A 22,116-nucleotide genomic window follows, 5' to 3' on the forward strand; every position below is an offset into this window, starting at 1 on the left:
CCTTCAGCTCAGGTCATGATCCCAGGGTCCTGGGATCGAGCCCTGCATCGGGCTCTCTGCTCAGCGGGGAGCCTGCTTCCTCCCCTCTCTCTCTCTCTGCCTGCCTCTCTGCCTACTTGTGATCTATGTCTGTCAAATAAAGAAATAAAATCTTTAAAAAAAAATGGCTATTATCAAAATGACAATAGATAACAAGCGTTGGCAAGTGTGTGAAGAAAAGTGAACCCTTGTGTCCCATATTGGTACAGCCACCATGGAAAACATTATGGATGTTACTCAGGAAATTAAAAGTAGAAATATATCATCCAGCAATCTTGCTTCCGGGTCCATACTCAAAGGATAAAAGTATCTCAAAGAGATATCTGCACTCCTCTGTTCACAGCAGCATTGTTCACAATCGCAAAGATACGGAAAGCTACCTAATGTCTATTGACAGATGAAAGGATAAAGAGAATGTGAGATATATACACATGTAATTCAGCTTTAAGAAAAGAAGGAAATCCTGTCATTTGTGACAATGTAGATGGACCTGGAGAACATCACGTTAAGTGAAATAAGCCAGAAACAGAATGACAAATACTGCATAATCTCACTTACATGAGGAATCAAAAATAGTCAAAGCCATAGATGCAGGGAGTTGCATCTGGTGGTTATCATAGGCTGAGCATGGAGAGAAATGGGGAGAAGTTAGTCAAACAGTACGAAGTTCTGGTTAAATAATATGAGTAAGTTCTGGAGATCTAATGAACAGAGCATGGCGATTTTAGTTAACAAAGCTGTATTGTATACTTAAATTTTTTTTTCAATTTGAAAGTAATCATGTATTAAGTGACCGGATGAAAACAATAATCATTGTTAGATACCTTAGCTCATCCTTCCAATAAGCTATTGATGTAATCTTCCCTGTGGCCAGCACCTCCACCTTCTACAAAATGTGTGGTCTTTTTCTTCATCCTCCCTCATGGGTAAGATAATTTGAAGGGCCATAAGAAACTGTTTTCTTCTTTGAAACCTTTTCCAACAGTATAGATCTTGTCAATTGGATCCTCCAAGCAGATGATGCCATATTTACCAAGAGGTTGAGCAATCAGTGTGTTATCTGTCACTTCTTATTGATTTTGCCATAACCATGGTTGTAGATCAATTCATGTACAGATGTCAGGTTTGGGCCCCCCCCCCATGCTAAATATGGTTCCACAATTGTTAGCATGTTAGCTGAAGCCTTGCTGAACTTAATAAAGGTGGCCCTGAATCTGGTGAAGAGAAAGAAGCTGCAACATCTTTCAAACCTTCAGGTTCTCACCATTGATACCTCTGATCCTGATGACAAATGCCAATTTAGGTTCTGCAGGTACATGGAAGTCGCCGGCTTTTCTTGCCATCCTTGCCATTGGAATCTTAGTTCTGTACATCTGCCTATATTCCTTGTGGTAATGCTTAGTTTTTTCATAAATAAGCTTCCTCAATGCCTTTTGAAGCATCTTTTGAACAAATTGCTTTCTCAGATGCTTGATATTAACTCTGCAGAATTCCTCTGCTTTTTCTTAGGAGTCTCTGACACAGAAGGAACCATCTTTTTCTTTTTTTCTGCACCTTCCATGGCTCCAGACAGAAAAAAAAGCTGTGTACTTGAATTTGCTAAGAAGGGAAACTTTAAGTACTGTCTCCACAAGAGAAGAAAGAGAAGAAGAAGCAGGAGGAAAGGAGGAGGAGGAGGAAGGGGTGCAGGAGGGGGAGGAAGGGGAAGAGGAAGAGAAGGATGAGGAGAAAAGAAGGAAGGAAGGAAGAGAGAGAGAGAGATAAAATTATGTGAGATGGTGGATATATTAACTAGCTTGATTGGGGAGACCATCTCAAAATGTATATGTATATCAAAACATCAAGTCATCCTTAAATATACACAATTTTTATTCGTTAATTATACCTCAATAAAGCTGAAAAAAATTATAAGGTGGTCTTGGTAGATTCTCTCCCACTTGCTGGTTTTAAAGAAGTCAACAATAATGTCATGTTGTAAACTGCACTCAGGGCAGCCTCTGGTCAACAGCTGGCAAGAAAATAGGCCTTCAAGTCCCTGCAAGGAGCTGAATTCGACCAACAAGTTTGGAAGTGGATCCTACTCAAGCCTCGGACCATAGGCCTTGACAATACCTTGACTACAACTTTGTGAGACCCTAAAGCAGAGAACCTAGCTAAGCACAGCAGGACTCCTACCAATAGAAGCTGCAAGATAAAAAATGTGCCATGTTAAGTGCTAAATTTGTGACAATATTGTTACACAACAGTAGATCACTACCACAATGACAACACTGAATCTTAGCGGTCCATTAATAAGCTTCATGGATTAGAAGAAATACCTTATCAACCCATTAGTGTTTGTTCATACATTCATTGTTCTTGGAAGAGGGGCCTCAACTTTCCTCAGTTTCTCAGAATTCTCCAGAACCCAAATGTGAGTTTGCTACTGTCATATATAATGAGACTAATTACAATGTTCATTACATCTGGATGTAATGATATTTTATAGCTATCAAAGAAGTTGTTGAATGAAGTCATTCTCCAAACATAAAGCTCAACAAAAAGAAGAATAAGAAAGCAGAAAAATCATGGTGGTTCTCTGCATCGGGGAGTCATTAATCATTTGACTAGAACATGCTTTCAAGAAAATGACCAGAGTAGTCAAACTATTTTGGCAAAATAGTTTGAGTGGTACCGATTTTTATAATTAAGAAATCAACACCCGAACATACACACTGTTTTGTTTCTTCACCTAACATATTTTAGCCCGATACACGAACACAAGTTAAATTATTCTGAGAATCTTTGAGTCTATGGCTCTAGGTATTTGAAAATATTCAAAAGAAGATTTCACAACTTTTAAAGGGCATTATGGTCATTTTTGCTAAATAAAAATGAGCCCTCAAGAAAACACTATTTTTGGGTGACAAAGTGATAATGAAAGAAATGTGCTTAAAATGGACAACAAATATGCCTTTCAAACTGAAATGATTAAATAAAGATATGCCCGTGGAAGTGATTGAAACTGGAGAAGTGCTGAAATTCAGGGCTGTGCTCAGAACATCTAAACTGGAATAGCTTTAGCAATGTCTGCCAGGAAAATCAAACTTCATTTAAAATTTTTCTTAGAATTTCTTCATGTCAGTGACATTCTGTGTGTGAGGGCTCCGTTAGCATACAATCTAACAGAAGCTGTGTACAGCTGATTGGGGAAAGAATACCATGGTTTACTCTGGTATTTTAAAATGTGCTATCCTCTCCTTGTGTTCTGAATATTTCTGTTCATGGAAATGTGATTTTTTTAACAAGAGCATTTCTTTATGACATTTTAGATCTCAGACATTCAACTTGCCCTACTAAGCCCAAGCAAAGGCCTTTTAAAAGAATAAGTGAGAGGAAAGTGGGGCTCCAAAGTAATGTGACTGGAAGTGGTTTCTAACCTCGACATTTTTCTTTGACAATGAAAGGAAAGAATCAATGGGTCACAATTACTTCCTGAACATAAAGGCAAAAGGAATGAAGGGGAAAATGGGTTCATGTGTGAGACTTCACATCCATCTTGTCGTTTTCTTAATGGTACAGATTTTTATTATTACTTTTATCATGGTTTTAAGTCTGCAGTTACTTTTTATACTTACTTTTTTTTTTTCCTATGAAAGCAAGTGACGAATTTCACAGAATTTGATCGGTTCTTGGATAAGCCTGGATAAGCAGGCTTCTCTTCTTTACAATGTGATAGCGGATGTTCATTTCCTTACAAAAGCTCGAGAGGCTTCTGTGGCGATCTCACTGACGTGTTTTCACACACTCCAAAAGATGAACAATGGGAAAAAATGACAAGAATATTTTTACTATTGGTTGAAATATTGAGAAGCCAAAAAACTTAGAGATTGGACCCTTATACATTTGTAAGACAATAAAAGTGAACCCTATTTTACATTGTACAAGTCAGTACTTGGCCAAAAAGTTTGTTTGAATGAATCCAGCTTTACAGTGATGAATTCACCTCTCTACTCATGCCTGCGATTTATTATTTCCCTTAAAATGAATAATATCCTGAGAGATGAAATGTTTAAACTTTAGCAGGGCAGTAACATTGTAGATAAAACATGGGAGACTGTATGCATAATTTTTGTGAGAACTTTTTAACCAAACTGGTATGTCAGAAACCATAAGAGAAAAGATAAGTATTTTATAATTTTAAAATGTAACATTTTTACTGGAAAAGATACCACAACTGCGATAAAAAGGAAATGATAGATTTGGAAATGATATTTGCAATTCAGAGGTTAATAACTTTAACAATCCTCTTATAAATTGATAAGACAACAAAAAACCTACATTAAGAAGTGGGCTAAGAATATGAAGTAGCAATTCACAGAGAAGCAAATACAGTGGCCAGCAGCATTTGAAAAGTTATTTGAATTTAATTGCGATCAGAAAAACAAGTGCAAGTTATATTTTTAAAAGATCAATTAACAATCATCATGGCATTCAAAGTTAAAAAGCCCTATAACATCTATGTTCGGCCAGTAAAGAAATGTGGAGCTACAGACTTTTAGAAAAGCAAACTACTAACATTTAGGAAAGCGCCCACACACATTTATTGAAAGAGAAGGCCCAGAGCTCTCCAAATCTATTTTTCTCTACTTCTGTGGCATGTGCTTCGATTCCATTTTCCTGCCTCACGTGACTGCATTTGGCCAATGCCTGAGAAGGAACGGTTTGTGCCTGTACCGTCTTGGGCAGCTGTAACAAAATGCTGTAGACCAGGGAGCTTAGGCAACAGATTTTTTTTTTCCAGCTTTTTTGTGGAATGATTAATAAGCATTGTATGTATTTAAGGGGCACCATGTGAGGTTTTGACGTGTGTATACAACAGATACTCAGTTCTCACAGTTCTGGAAGCTGCAGAGAAGTCCAGGATTCAGGAGCCAGCAGATTTAGTTCCTGGTGGGTGCCCACTTCCTGGATTGCAGCCTTCTTGCTGTGTCCTTCTCATGGCAGAGAAAGGTCTGACCTCTCTTCCTCTTCTGCTCACACCCCCCGCCCCCAACTGTGGAGGTTTCATCCCTATGATCTCATCTAAACCCAGTTATCTCCCAAAGGCTCCACTTGCAAATACCCAGCTTTGGGAATTAGGAGTTTGACATATGAATTAGGTGGGGGGGACAGAAACAATCTATCCCTAACAGTACCCCTACTGGGCCAGGTCCTTATAAACATCCCACACACAGAAGGGCTCCTCAATGCGCTTTTCTCCTTCCAGCTGCTGGAATGGTAAGCTAGGGAGCCACCAAGGGTGGCAGTTTGAGTTACACTGTCTAGCCTCCAGCAACTGATACATGCTTTGACCTAGTAATTCCTCTCTTGGGCATCTATTCTGAAGAATGAAAAACACCAATGTGTGTGAAAGTCTGTACAAGGATAATTACTGTAGCATTGTTCATAGTTACTAGAATTTTTTAAAAAGCTGGAAACAAGTGGAAAGGATATGATTGAACAAATTATGATAAATCCATACTTTAGGGTATATTGCATTTATTAAAAATAATAAGTAGGATCACACCACTTGACTCAAAAGGATTTCTAAGAACTTCCATTGAAGGAGAAGAGCAAGATATAAAGAGCATATTTACTGTCATGCCATTTTTGGAAACTAAGCAAAGACCTAAAAATCTCACATATGTGTGTATGTTTGTATAGACAGATACATATATTCATTTAATATAACTCTATAAGCACAGAAAAAAAAATCTATCTATATATTATAATGTAAGATGGCTTCCCCGCATCAGTGTTTGTGGGTGGTGGTAGCAATAGTAGCATAAGGGAGAAGCTTTTATTTAACTTTTAAGTAAAACTGGAAAAGAAAATTAAAAAGAGAACATAGTAAAAAGCACACATGAATATGCATTGTATCATTGTATGTGTGCATTTATGTACATTTGTAATCAATGGATGTTTATATATTAAGTAAATCAGTAACAAAGGTGGGATATATATATTTTTAAAATCGTTTTCTCTATGCCACCTGAGAACTTCTTTCTCTCTCTCACTAGGCCTCTGTTTAACTTACTAAAATGAGATTTGTACAGGAAACTTCCTCCTTGGTATTAGAATTGTACTTGCTTAATCACCGATTCATAGAAATTATCCTTATGCATAAATAAATGAGAAGAACCAGTAGAGGAAGAAATATAAATACACAAGAAGTACATTTTTAAAAAATTCTGCACCCTTCCCATGTTCTCATCTAAAAAAATTAAGCAAGAATATTTAGCTTCAGTCTTGTGGAGGATATCCTTCATCTCAAAAGAAACCTGTATAAGTATTTGCCAAGAACAGATAGAATTTTGTCTTATACAAATTATTCACCAAGACAAAGAGCTTAGGGCAAGAAGTATTAATGGGACTGAGGTTTTTGTTTTAGTTTTTTCATTTGGGCTCATGCCCAGAAGGTATAGGCCAAAGGTTTAATGGCTTCAGAGGCAACTTTGGTTGAACGGATTACTTGGGTCACTAAAGTGTCCTTCGTTAAAATTTTTATCAGGCACTGCTGCACCACTAAACAAGTCTCTTTTAACAAAGAGAAGGAAAATGAACTTGCTGACCCCATACTTCATTGGCAACACCAAAAGCCCCAAAGCAGGTATATGCTAAGGCCAGGCCAAAGTATCAACGGAAGCTAAGATGGTGGCCAGTTTATTAACAATGGCCTACATAATGTTTTCTTTTCTATTAGATTTTTCAGACAGATGAAATATAGAAACAAAATCATTCCCCTGTCCTAATATTTTCTATCTTCCTCCTTGGCTACTTTTCTAAAACTTATAGGGCTGTTTCAGTGAGTTCAAGCTACTCTAACAAAAATACCATAGACTGGGTAGCTTAAACAACAGACATTCACTTCTCAAGTTCCGGAAGCTGGGAAGTTCAAGATCAAGGTGCGTGCAGATTCAGTTTCTGGTGAGGGTCTTCTTCCTGATTTGAAGATGTCAGTCTTCTCATTGTATCCTCACAGGACTGAAAGAGCAAAGCACTAGACTCCTTGTCTTTTTATGAGGACATTAATCCCATCATGGGGGTACCACCCTCATGACCTCATCTAAAACTTAGTACCTCCCAAAGCCCCCACTTTTTAATACCATTGCACTGGAACTTAGAGTTTCAACAAGGAATTTGGGAAGGTAGACTCAAACATGCCAGTCCACAGCAAGGACTGTATATTTAATCTGGCTCTAGAAACGTGGTTTGTAGCAGGGGACTTGAGTCTGAAGAAAAACTCCTGCTTCTTGACCTTTTTTTTTTTTCTCACAAGTAACTATAGTGTTGAAATTTATTTGACTACTAATTCTTTTGAGGGAAAAAGTGTGATTATTAACTCTTCTATTATGGAACCAAGCGGATGTTTGAGATCTATTTATTGTCAAAAAAAGTATAGATCATAATACCTACCCTTTAGAGATGCTGAAATGTATGATTCACTCAGTAATGTGCCTGGCACAATATGTGGAACCAGTAAGTATTAGTCAAATGCCATTCAGTACCTGTGCAATCTTGGTCAAGTTGCTTCTTTTCTATTTTTTTTTAAACTTTATTTATTTATTTATTTTTTTAGTAATCTCTACACCCTACATGGGGCTTGAACTCACAACCCTGAGATCAAGAGTTGCATGCTCTTCCAACGGAGCCAAGTAGGCACCCCAAGTTACTTTTTCCCCAAGTCTTAATGTTCTCATACATAAAAGCAATGCTGATAAATACTACCTCATTAGATCATTGTGAAGAATCTATGATGATATGTGAAAACACAAGTAATTGTGTATCCCAGCAATTAATAGCAAAACAACGTTGTGGAGGTATAAGACCTTGTGTTTCCATTCTAGGTATAAGAAACATGAGTGATAATTCACTAGCTAAGCGACTAGATTGGGCTGTTGGAGATATTGAGAGTCAGCAAAGTACTTAAGGGACTAATATGTGTCAATACTCATAAGTGACCCTTTCCTTAATGTGTGCCAGTATTCATACATGAGTAAGCTTATACTCATCCAGAAGTATCAGGTTGCAATTCAACACTAATATATAATAAGGTTGGCAGGGAAATTTAAATATTTGGGGTTTACCCATCAATTATTTAAATGATTTTAATTTGGTATTTATTTTCTGTTAATGATACCTTTTTTTAAAGTTTGATATCACCAAATGTCAATATCAGGGTAATGTTATTTTCACATGTCATTGATACATATATAGATATATAGATGTGTGTATATATACATATATTTGTAAATATATATTATTATGTTCCATATATGACATAAATATGCATTTATAATATATTATTATATACAATAAAAGTATAGCTTATTATTATGAATGAATATATCTATTATATATCATATATTAGCATTTATAATATCTAATATGATACATTCAATATAACATATTAAATATATATTAGAATATATAAAATATTATGGGAAAAGTATATATAGAGAGAAAATATAAAAGCCCATGACAATATTTTGGTTCATCATCATCATAATAATAAATTATTCTTTCATTATGATCTGTTTTCTCTTTAGTTATAATTTATATACCATAAAATTTATCCTTTTAAAGTATACAATTATATGGTTTTTAAAATAGTCACAGAGTTCTATAAATAATACATTAATTTTTGAACATGATCATCATACCCCAAAATTAACCCTATACCCATGGTCAGAGTTCTTTTTTCTTATCAAAGAAAACCTCTGAATTTTGGAACACACACACACACAAATTAAATTAAATTAAATTAAAAAAAATCAATTCTTGGTAAAGAAAATAAAATTGGTTGGTCATTAAAAAAAAAAAAAGAAAACCTCTGAAGGTTTTAGCATAACCACATTACAAAAAAGGATTTGTTTTTTATAGACATGGTCATGTATTACAATTTTAAAATATGTGAAGTATGATGCAACATACAGAATAACTTGCATTTTGGGGAATTCCCAAGAATCCACAGGAATGTTGTTCTCTTTCTCAAATCCTGAAGATTCCTGTCTGTCAGGAATATGGAAATCCTACCCCTAAGTAAAGAGACATGCAACAGAGCTTCCAATTGACCTGCAATGACGATACAGCATGAGTAAGGGAAAATTTTTTGTTGAACCATTAAAATTTATGGTTGCTGTTATCCAGCTTAACTAAGCCCTCCCGAACACTATAGCCATAAACCATGCTTTATATGGTTTATGGTTTTTATAAACCATAAAAACAATAGCTCAACTACCAAAAATGAGGGAAGGAGAGGAAGTAGGAGGAAACTCTCAAGAGCTGAGAAAGAAGGATATGAAATCTGTTTAAAGATGAAATATGTTATGGTGAAAATAATGCCACCAATTCTTGTTATTCATTATACTTTAAAGTAACTACAATTAATGATTTTTTCACTGTAAGCAACAGACACAAATGCTATCAAAGCCTAAGAACAAAATGAATGGAGTAGATTACAGAATCAAAGAAAGACAACAGTCGGCATCAGAAGGACAGTAATTGGAAAGGCTTCGGGAACAAGATAGCTAGAATTAATGAATGGTTTCTTGGGAGCACCACATTCATATCAAATCAGTTTTGACTATTTCCTGTTTTAGTGTTAAGATTCAAGATTTAAATATCTGGAAAAATGCATTGATTTGCCTCTGCTAAATAAGCCCTTATCTCTCAGTAGAGATTTGACAGGACGTCTTGACTGACACTCCTCCCCAGAGTGCATGTAATAGGGCTAGATTGTTCTTCCATTTAGAGCACTAGCAACAGTGGGAGTTTAAAGAGTAAATAGATGTTTACTATCATAAGAAAAGTCTTTTACAAGCAAGTATGTGAGATACATTCTCTGTTTGGCAAATCTTTCGGTTTCATTTCAATTTTCTTGAAAAAAATTAAATAATTTTAAGGAAGAATTTTATGTGTAGTATAGTCTCATTTTTAAAGATTTATTTACAGGGGAGGAACCTGACTAATAGTCTCAGCAGGTGACCAGGATCAATATCAACCATGAGAAATCGTGTTGCTAGGTTGGATCCTGATGTGATGAAAATAACACTTGACATCTATGGTCTTCTTCCCCCAAACCTACAACCCTGGTTTAATCATGAGAAAAACATCAGACAAATCCCAATAAAGGGACATACTACGAAGTTTCTGATCAGTATCCCTCAAAACCATCAAGGTCATCTGAAACAAGGAAAACCTGAAAAACTGTCATACCAAAGAAAAGCCTAAAGAGACTTGACATCTAAATGTAATGTGATATCCAGTAGTGATTCAAAGGGGCACGTGCACCCCAATGTTTATTTTAGCAATGTCCACAATAGCTAAAATATGGGAAGAGCCCAGAAAAAACAAATAGATAAAAATGAATAGAAAAAGATATATGTGTGTACACACACACAAACACACAATGGAATATTACTCGGCCATCAAGAAGAATGAAATCTCTGGGCGCTTGGGTGGCTCAGTGGATTAAGCCGCTGCCTTCAGCTCAGGTCACGATCTCAGGGTCCTGGGATCGAGTCCCGCATTGGGCTCTCTGCTCAGTGGGAAGCCTGCTTTTCTCTCTCTCTCTCAGTCTGCCTCTCTGCCTACTTGTGATCTCTCTCTCTGTCAAATAAATAAAAAATCTTAAAAAAAAAAAAAGAAGAATGAAATCTTGTCATTTGCAATAATGTTGCTGGAACTAGAAAGGTGTTATGTTAATGAAGTAAATCAGAGAAAGACAAGTATCATATGCGGGATTTAAGAAACAAAACAGTGTTTTGTAGTAGGGGAGGAGAAGGAAAAATAAGATGAAGAAAGAGACGGAAACAAACCATAAGACAGTCAACTCTAAGAAACAAACTCAGGGTTGCTGGAGGGGAGGTGGGTTGGGAATGGGATAACTGGGTCATGGGCATTAAGGAGGGCACTTGTAGTAATGAGCACTGGATGTTATATGCAACTGATGAATCACTAAATTCTACCTCTGAAACTAATAATACACTATATTTGAATTAAATTGATTTTAAATTAAAAAATAAAAATTAAAAAACACACTAAATAATAAACAAACAAACAAATAAATAAATGTAATGTGGTATCCTGAATGGGATCCTGGAATAGAAAAAGGACATTGGGGAAAAACCAAGGAAATGTGAAACATTAAAACAATGAACTGTTTTTCTGTCAGTAGAAAAATGTTCTAAAAATTAGAGCATATTTTTTAAAAGGGCATTTTAGTCACTCTATTATTCTATCTATACATATCCAATCAAGATGTCTGAAAAGAAATTAATTAACTCTATGTTGACTACCTTTAAACCATTACTTTTAGCTCACATTCTTTTTTTTTTTTTTTTTAAGATTTTATTTATTTATTGACAGACAGGGATCACAAGCAGGCAGAGAGGCAGGCAGAGAGAGAGGAAAGGAAGCAGACTCCCTGCTTTGCAGAGAGCCCGATGCGGGACTCAATCCCAGGACCCTGGGATCATGACCTGAGCCGAAAGCAGAGGCTTTAACCCACTGAGCCACCCAGGAGCCCCAGCTCACAATCTTCTTTGACACCCCCCACACGCACACAAGATACGCATATGTATTCATGTGTGCCTATATGTATGTATACAGAGACAAATGTCTTGATCTGGACATCTTTCAGATCTCAACTTTTCTCTTGGATAGAAATATTTAATTGATGAAACCGTGACAAAGTGCTGTAAGAACATGCTTTTAATGTCATAGAATTTATTTATTTTATGAATGTTTACAGACTATTACATGGCCTGTCGTGGATCCTGCAGGCTCCCAGGTGAAGAAGACATGCACAAGTCCTGCTGCCGAGGAGTCTGCAAGACATTGAGGGAAGCAGATGTTAGCAAATATTAACACTATGAGTTCTGAAATAAAGCACAATTTGTCCAAATACTATACCTTACCCCTGTATTTATTGCGGCACCTGTCACATTTTATCTCACTTGGGAAGTCTGATATTGATCAACTTCCAACTACACATAGTAGATAGTAGTAAATCCTCAATACAAGTTTGTGGAGACATCTGGTTCATTTTTTGTTCACTTCACCTGTTGAGTGATTAAATGGAGGAGACAACTGTACCAGCTGTCCACGTGACAACAGCAGTGGCTAAATCACCTTTATAACACCGAAGAGATGCATGGTCAAGTAAAACAAATACTGGCTTTGATTCTAGCCCACAGTCCCAGTACCTTTTGGCACAATTCCAACTTCACTTTGTCTCTGGCTCCTTAGCAAAGGCTATGGTGACCAATCACCCCAGTTTACTAGGGATTCCCCTTCTAGCACCTCCTTGAAGAGCCCTGGCCCTGGAATAACATGGATGGTGAGTCACTCTAGAAAATTAAGAAGCATATTTATTTCTCATGAAAACAAAACAAAACAAAAACAAAAACGAAAAACCCTGTAAGAATCAAGTGAATCAATAGCTGTTGATAGACTCAGCATTGACCGTGTGCATCTTACTGTGGACTTCACCACAGTGACCGCCACAGAAGCCCTATGTGGTAAAGTACCAGGATCATCTCCACTTGATACACGATGACAAGAAGCACAGAATATGCAGACATGGAACTGGATTTCAAACCCAGGTTTGTAAAAAAGCTGGGATTAAGTTCTTGGCCACAATGTTTAAATGCAGCAAAATAGCAAGTCTTGCTGTTAACTGAGTTTTTCCCCAACTTCCAGAAACTTCCAAGTCTACCCCAAGTCAACTACATGTTCTAGGGACCCCTTGCCCCTGAAGAAAAAAAGTTAGCCCAGGTCAACACTGCAGATCTACAAACCTGCCTTTTATTTTCTCAGAATAAATACGCATGAAGTTTCTTCAGTCTAGCTGAACTGGAAGTTAATCAATTTGGAGAAAAACTGGCCGTTGCACTCTTGAGATGAATCGTTTGTTTGTTTGTTTGTGTAGCTTACAATTAGCTTGCCTCTGTGCATGATTCTGGCTGAAGTAGCTTTCTCCAAGTGTCTAATTTAAACATTTATAGTCTTTCAGATTCCATGGGTTTGGGTGAGCTTTTCCAGACAGGTTAGCGATTACAAGTTTGGCAAGCACTTTGGCTTTTCAGTCTGTTTTGAGTGAAAATCAATTTACACTCTTTGCAAACATGTGACAGCATAAATCAGGCAATTGAGTTCACTCTTAAAACACAATAGGGGCTTGTTTCATTTTGCTGAGGAGATGGACAAAACATTTTCTACTAGGTTCAAACGTACCCTTTTCATACTGTGGCAATTTGACAAGCATACTGTCCCACCATCCTTAATTCAATAGAGGAAAAAACGGAAGTAAGAGACGTTAGGTTATCTATTAAGGGCAGCACACAGGAAGGCAGGAATAAAGTCAGGTTCAGAAATCATGGGTTCTAAATACACCCAGCATCCTGGGGGGGCAGGGGTAATCTTCTCGGTAGCACCCCAGTTTTTCCATGCTGCAGTTTGGCGACATCCATTATCTTAACTAACTGTTCAGAAAGTCTTCCCATTCATATACGTTTTCATTAAAGATGCGCTGAAAAAAAACTGGAGCTTTCAATCAAAACTCTAAAACATTTGGGTGCTATAAAACTAATTTAAAATGGGAAAAAGCAGAAAATAAAAGAGCTGGGTAAAATTATACGGTGTGTGCTTTAAATGGCAAGTAATTCTAGTGATTGGTCAACTACTGATGCATTGTAGTTAAAAACCAAAGTAACATGGGGGCACCTGGGTGGCTTAGTCAGGTAAGCAACTGACTCTTGATTTCAGCTCAGGTCATGGTCTCAGGGTTGTGAGATGGAGCCCCACATGGGGGTTCATACTCAGCAAGGAGTTGCTTGAGGATTCTCTCTCCCTCCTCCCCCTGCTCTCTTGCCCTCTAAAAACAAACAACACACACACACATAGAACAAAATGGAGTTGGAATTGAGAGTAAATCATTTTTCACATTGGTCCTGGGAAGACTGATCACAAACTTATGAGAATATTCTGCTGTAGAAAACTAATAATTACTAAAAAATATGATTTTTGGTACTCTCCAAATTTACTTGCAAATTCTACCTTTGTTTATGTCATCTCTTTGCTAAATATATATATATATCCTGAAACATTCAGCTATCAGCTTTTCAATACTTCAAAAGGGAATTATTCTTTCTGAGGTTTCTTAGTTAGATTTTATCAAAGTAGGCTTTGTTTTTCACTACCGTGGCTAAATTCTGGTAGTTTTTAATGATTAACCCCACCTGCAAACATCTGGAAAATCCTGTAAGTTTTGTGTGCACTGTTTGTTTTTTTTTTTCCTTCCAATTTTGTTTGTGTTTTAATCTGTCAGCACCCTCAGTACGAAGGATTGTGGGGTGGACTTTTTGGGGGGAGGGACTGCTTATATTTGAGCCAAACTAGAGGGGAACTTTCCTTGGAAACAGTGTTCTCAGCTGAATGAGGACCCACGTAGTTTCGCTACCACAGTGAATCACTGTGACCACTTTTCCCAAAATGCAAGCCATTGGCTTAGAAGAAGATTATTCTAATGTCCGGCTGGCTACCCCAGTGACAGATTCTTGCTGATTTTCGGGCCTGTCCAAATCATTCTGCAAAAACTGTGATTGAGTTCATGTTACATAAAAGTTGATAAATTCTGTAGCAGACATACTGGGGTGACCCCTCATGATTTAGTCAAAATCAAAAGCATTTTAAATTGATATTGGGATCCTAATGACAGATGACACTTAAAAAAATGCAACGGCATTTAGTTTAGAACAGTGTTTCATTTACCAACTCATAGCCAATCAGACCTGCACTATTTACATATTCATCTCCATCACCACACCCTGATTCTAAAAGGCAGAGTTCCACAGACACAGTGGGATAAACTCAAAACACACAAGTGCCTTTGTAATTTAACACAAGGGTAAACCTTGACTGAGCTGATTGAGAACAATTTAAAATATCTGCATGTGTTTTCTAAACCTGAGGTCCCATAGAGTTTTTCCCGGATTTAGGAGACCTGTGTAAAGTTGATGTCAGCCTGGAGACTTTTTGAAAACGATTTTTTTTTTTTAAATTTTAAGATAGCTTTCCATGCTATAATTTCCTTTTCTTCAAGTTTTTATGCCACGATCTCACCTCTCGGTCTCCTGTGCTGGTGAGGATCATTCACAGGACAGCAATCAGCTGACATGCCAGTCATCCCGGGCAATGACTTCCCTGCAGCTGAGAGCAACGTGAGCGGTGGGGCATGTCTGGCGTCCACTGTGCTGACGTGTGTGGAGGAACGTGGCTCAGGGACTTTGAACTATCAGACATAGCAGAGATCGAGATCCCAGCAGTAACTTCCCAAGGTTCTATGCTCACCCTCCCAGCAAAGGGCTATGCTGTGCCCGTGGAAGTGGTATCATTCGTGCAAGCAGCCCGGAAGCATATTTGGATTTTCTTCCCGCTAGTGTAGCTTCTGAGTCTGATTTAGGGCCCTCATGGAGATATGTGAACTGCAGAAGATGACTTTGTAGAGGCATTTACCGCTTCAACTAACTGGAGTGGATTCTGTTGCTTACAGTTAAGAACCCTCACAAATGCAGAATCGGAATCAGAAATGCTTGCAAGCAGCAGACCTTTAAGGTGATACAGTCTCTGGATTGATGATGGAGTCTGGTTTTTACACACAAACCCCCCAAATAATCACTTGTTATTGTTTGGCAGCCCATAGTGAAAAGTGCCAGAACACTTACCAAAATGATCACTGTGGTCACCTGTCATTAAGTGTTCAGGGAGGGAAAATTACCATGCCCTAAAACATTATCAAGACTACGAGAACCACTAAGGCTCCAGAGTGAGAAGAATCTTTTAAACTGTACTAGTGAATAAAGGATAGAGCATGACAATCCCAGACCAGACTATCCCAAATTCCAAGCTCAAGATATAATCGGATCTAGTGATTGTTATAAGACATCTTCTGACTAATACATTAGGAAATGGCTGTCTTCTTCCGAACATCGAATTTCTCTTTTATGCCAGAAGACATTGATCACTAATGATATTGTAAGTTAAACTAACTGATGTCCATGATATCTTTCACCCTAAGCTGCATCTTTGCAATAGGAATTATTTTTAAGGTATTTTTCTGTCTCAGTTTAACAATAAAAATTGAATATGTTCACAAAGTTAGAGTTCAAGGCTTGGGGTCTTCTACTTTCCTTTTTCCTCAAAACCTATTTTCACATTATTCCAATAGTCAGAATGCATATATGCAAGGTTATTCCTTCGAGGACTCCAAGCTCAATAATATGACAAGAGAAGAAATGTCTCGATTAAATAAATGTCTACTTTGGTGAGTGCTAAATGGTCACGCTGACTTCTTTTTAAAAAAATTAGGAAATGACCCTTTAATTTAAATTGACAATATGGACCAAACCCTGACTTTTCTTCCAAACACAAAGTTATTTTTCAGCTCTTCAAATGAGTGCTTTTTTCAGTACTAAATATGGTTTTTCATTTTGTGTCTCTTTTTTGTGTCTGTCTATGCTTTTAAGGGGGAATGCTTTCACCCCCAATAAAATAGCATAGTCATTTATTAGAGTTCAAAGGGAAAAATGCCAACAAGTGGCCATGATCTATTAATCCAAACCTGAAGCCTTGTAGAGCTCTCAAGTTTCTATACCATTTATAAAAGAAATTAATCTACATGATGTAATTTTACATTCTATTTATATCATTATTCTTTATACAACATAAACATAGAACTCTGTGATGTTATTACATGTCATAAATGTCATCATAATTTGTCTTTACACATCATAAATATCTTAGTTTGTGACATTATTACACCTTTGGGTGTCTCTTTCCATATTTATGGTAATTACATCAAAGTATTTACTATAATTATGTCATTTGATGAAATTACAGTAATTACTTCGAAAAATGATAGCCCATGACTAATGAATTAAAATAGCATGGAAATTCACATTAAAAAATGACATTAAAATAATGCTAAGGATCTGAGATAACCCACAAGAACAAGAACATTCATTACTGAGTTTTTAACCTCCCAACTTGGCTCTACAGGTTTTTCCCTTGTTGAAAATTTCATCTTTTGGAGGGACTGGGAAATGCTTTTTGATGGTGCACTGAAACAACAAGATATTTTTAAAAAATGAAACTTTGTTGCTAGTATTACTTTTGGCAAGTTGGCAAAACCAAAGTATAATTTAAAAAAATAACTTATTAACCATTATGGAAGATAATTCAAATCCTCCTCAATCAGTATTCCCACTTGTCTCTATTATTTACATCCTGTCAAAAATAGGCTTATATGATCCACATTATCTATATTGGTAATGGGATGGGTACATCCTGGATTCATGAGCAATTGTTTTTCAAGCTGAATTTCAAATTCATGTATCACAAGACATGGACCTGGAAAGGACTAAGAAGTCATTTCATTCAGCCTTTACCTTCAAATAAATTAAACTGAACAATGGCAGAGAAATAGATTTCTCTGTTTTTAGCAGTCCTCATGGAAGAAAATGCCACAGCACCCCATGAACATCTGTTTGAAGGTTACCTTTGGTTATTGTCGAGAACACCCTTTCATCTATTGCTCTGCTCTGGAGCATGAACCATCTTTCAGTTAAGCTTAGCTGACATTTATCACATTTGCTTCCCCCGCATATGCCCTACTTTGCCTTGTTACCCTCACTGTGGGCATTTTCCACTGCTTCTGGATGCCATGACTTCCAGATTTTCATCTAAACATTTACACATTAAACAAACATTTGAGTGCCTACTGGTGCCATTCTAGGACGTAGAAAGACGTACATTAGCTAAGAAAGCAAAAATTTCTGTCCTTATGGAGCTTACATAGAAAGAAAATAAATAGAATTGGCTCCCCAGGGAAGGTAACAAGCCAAATGAGTAATTCTATAATCTTGCAGTATGTAGTATGTGTTCTAATGTAATAATATAGATAATAAGTGGAATAGAGAGTGCCAGGAAAGGGTGGGGAGCAGAGAGTTGGAAATTGTAATAAGTTTGCAGTTACAGACTTGCCTGAGAAAGTGACATCAGAGCAAAGATGAAGTAGGAAGGGCCACTGGTGCATTTGGAGGAAGAGCGCCATAGGTGGAGAGAAGAGCTATAAAAAGGAGCTCGTGTGCTGTACTGGAAGGTTGAGGAATCCTGGAAGTCAGAACCGGAAGGGAGCAAGGACAATTGACTCTTGGCCAACATAGTGGCTGGGGTGCTGACCCTCCTCTCCCACACAGTTGAAATTCCAACGTTTGAGGCCCCCAAAACTTAACTACACTACTAGCCTACTGTGGGTTGGAAGCCTTACCGATAACATAATGGTCGATTAATATGTATTTTGTATGTTTTATGTATTACATGCTGTATTCTTACAATGAAGTAAGCTACAGAATAGAAAATGTTATTAAGAAAATCATAAGGAAGAGAAAATGTGTTTACAATACTGTACTGTACTTATTGTAAAAAATCCACATATAACCGATCTAGCTGTTCTAACGGGTGATGTTCAAGAGTCAAAAGTAATAGGAGGTTGATCAGAAGGCAGAGGTGGGGTTTGCTTTTAGACCTCAAGTGTGAAATTCTTAGGGGCCAGCCAAGAAGATATGTAAAATAGGCAGTTGGTTATTCCAATTTAGGGGTGTAAATTTGGGATTCATTGGCACAGGGGTGCTATTTAAGGTCACGAGTGGGATGAGGTTATTTAGGGAGTAGTGGAGATGGAGTAGGGAGTTGGACAAGGCTTGTGTCCTGGGGAATTCCAATAATCATTGCTCGGAGAGAAGAGGAACCAGCATAGATGACCAGAAAAGAGTGGCCAGGTAAGAAAACAGAGAGCAATGTCCTGATTGATAAGAAAGTATTTAAAGGAAGAGAGACTGATAACCAGTGTCAAATATTTCAGTAGGGCAAGTGCAATGATGACTAAAGTGAATCATTAGGTATTAGCACTAAAATGGAACACTTCAATTCTCTCTGATCTAGACATCTGCATGCTAATTATCCATCCTTTGAATCCTAATTCAGGGTCCTACTAAACAAAAATAAGAGCAGGTATAAAAAGATTATATATATATATATATATATATATATATACATACATACACACATATATATACACCAATTACATTCTCATAGCAACCTTGGACAGTGCGGATAATGAAATTAAAATACAGAAAGGTTTAAGTGACTCATGAAGTCTCAAATCCAAGTCTTTAAACTTCTACTTTTTCCCAATATAGATACTTCAAGAAATGTCTCATTAAAGTTTCTCTTACTCTTCCAGGATTATTACTTTCTCCAGCCTCAGACTCCCTAGGCCAGAGCTTCCTAAGGAGTTGACCAGTGACCTTGGGGTCTCAGTGAATTTGCTGTTATTTTTAAAATGAATTAATGGGATGCCTGGGTGGTTCAGTCAGTTAGGCATCTGCCTTTGGCTCAGTTCATGATCCCGGGGTCCTGGGATTGAGCCCCATGTAGGGCTCTCTGCTCAGTGGGTACTCTGCTTCTCTCTCTGCCTCTGCTCCTCCCCTCACTCACGCTTTCCCTCTCACTCACCCTCTCAAATAAAAAAAAAATCTTAAAATAAGATGAATTAATGAATTCTTTAAAATTTTTAGCTTTTAATACAGCAAGTATCAATAGGCATACTTATATTTTAAAAAAAGCTCTTTGGTAGTCATTTCAACAAATGGTACTGGGAAAACTGGACAGCTACATGCAAAACAATGAAACTGGACCACTTTCTTACACTATACACAAAACATAAAGTCAAAATGGATTAAAGACCTTAATATCAGATCTCAAACTATAAAATGCCTAATAGAAAACAAAGACAGTTTTCTTGGACGTTAGCTTTAGCAACATATTTATGGATTTGTCTCTTCAGGCAAAAGAAACACAAGAAAAAATAAACTATTGGGTTATACAAAAATAGAAAGCTTTTGCACAGAGAAGGAAACCATCAATTAAATGGAAATGCAACCTATACTGAGTGGTAGAAGATATTTTCAAATGATATATCTGATTAGAGTTTAATATCTAAAATACGTAAAGCATTGATACAACTCAACACCAAAAAACTAAAAATGGTCGGATGACCTGAATAGACATTTTTTTAATTAAATTTTTAAAATTATTTTGTTCAATTAGCCAGCAGAGTACATTTTTCTAAAGAAAACATTTGGATAGCCAACACACATGTAAAAGGATGTTCAACATCACTAATGAAGGAAGTGCAGATCAATAGCACAATGAGATATTGCCTCACACTGATCAGAATGGGTAGTTTCCAAAAGACAAGAAGTAACAAATATTGGCAAGGATATAGAGACAAGGGCATGCTCATGCTCTGTTGGTGGGAATATAAGTTGGTACAACCACTGTGGAAAACAGTGTAAGAGTTCCTCAAACAATTAAAAATGTAAATACTATATGATCTAGTAATTCCAGTATTGAGGATTTACCCAAAGAAAATGAAAACATTAATTCAAAAAGATATATGCACCCTTATATTTATTGCAGCATTATTTATAATACTCAAGATATGAAAGCAACCCACGTGTCCTTCAAAAGACGAATGGATAAAGATGTGCTAAACACACACTCACACACACAGAAATATTATTCAGCCATGAAAAAAGAAATAATGCCATTTCTGACACCATGGATGGACCAAGAGAGCATTATGTTAAGTAGAATATGTCAGACAAAGACAAATACCTTATGATTCCACTTGAATGTGGAATCTTTAAAAAACAAAACAAAACTAAACAAAACCAAAAACCCAGCAAATGAATAAGCAAACAAAAACAAGCAAACACTTAGATACAGAGAATAAACTGGTGGATGCCAGAGGAATAGAGAGTGAGGGAATGGGAGAAAATGATGAAGGGGATTAAGAAGTACAAACTTCGGGGCACCTGGGTGGCTCAGTGGGTTAAGCCTCTGCCTTCGGCTCAGGTCATGATCTCAGGGTTCTGGGATCGAGCCCTGCATCGGGGTCTCTCTGCTCAGCAGGGAGCCTGCTTCCCCCTCTCTCTCTGCCTGCCTCTCTGCCTACTTGTGATCTTTCTCTCTGTCAAATAAATGGATAAAATCTTAAAAAAAAAAAAAAAACAGAAGTACAAACTTCCAGTTTAAAACAAGTAAGCCATGGAAATGAAAAGTACCACATGGGAATATAGTCAGTATTATATTGCATGATGACAAATGGTAACCACACTTGATTTGGTGAGCACTGAATAATATGTAGTATTATTAAATCAATAGGTTGTATGCCTGAAATTAATATGACATTGTAAGTCAGTTATATTTCTACTAAATTTTTAAACCATAAAAAAGAGAAAGATTTGGGGACCCCCAATAATTTGATAAGCATTGTCTATAGCGATCTCGAGTCCATAACCCTCCATCTCACATTCTCTTAAATAATGGTCTATATTTATTTTAGTTTCTTTTATATAATCCTTATTTATCCTTCCAGATTATTAACTCTTCAGGTTTTAGGGGCTATCCCTTTTTCCTCTGCGGGATTAACATGATTTATTCCACTGTCTGTCTTCTCAGTTGCTGAAGTTTGGCAGAGCCTCAATAGTAACTTAAATCACAAGCACTTTTATTGAGTGACAACCTGACTGGCAAGGCCCTGTTACTGAGCAGAGGTCAGTGTAGGACACCCCTAGGGACTCTCCTTTTAATTTATTTTTGCTTCCCCCCAAATATTCTGACTTGTGAGTGGTTAAGCAATTTCCAATTAATACTTAATGATTTTTCATAGATTAGTTGATTTCCTACATCTCTTTTCCAGTTAGTTAAAAAAAATAAGCCTATGGTTATAACTTTACTGTTATTTTGTTTGTTTGTTTGTTTTATTTTTATTAACATAAAATTTATTATTTGCCCCAGGGATACAGGAACTTTACTGTTTTTAAAGATAACTTTCATAGAGATTCATTTACTTAACAAATACTTATTGAGTATATGTTGCATAGAAGGCCCATGGAAAATACAAAGATAAATGAGACACAGTTCTTT

The 22,116-nt window shown here is 36.8% G+C and overlaps 1 pseudogene across 1 annotated transcript; it reads right to left on the reverse strand.

The window, feature by feature from the left end:
- Positions 1–869: 869 nt before the first annotated feature.
- On the reverse strand, positions 870–1,600 carry LOC308347083 (large ribosomal subunit protein uL30-like; annotated as a pseudogene). Its single transcript has one exon. The product of its transcript is annotated as a large ribosomal subunit protein uL30-like (transcript).
- Between the last annotated feature and the right edge of the window lie 20,516 nt (positions 1,601–22,116).

Source organism: Martes martes, assembly GCF_963455335.1.
Source record: "Martes martes genome assembly, chromosome: 8".
Lineage (NCBI taxonomy): Eukaryota > Metazoa > Chordata > Mammalia > Carnivora > Mustelidae > Martes > Martes martes.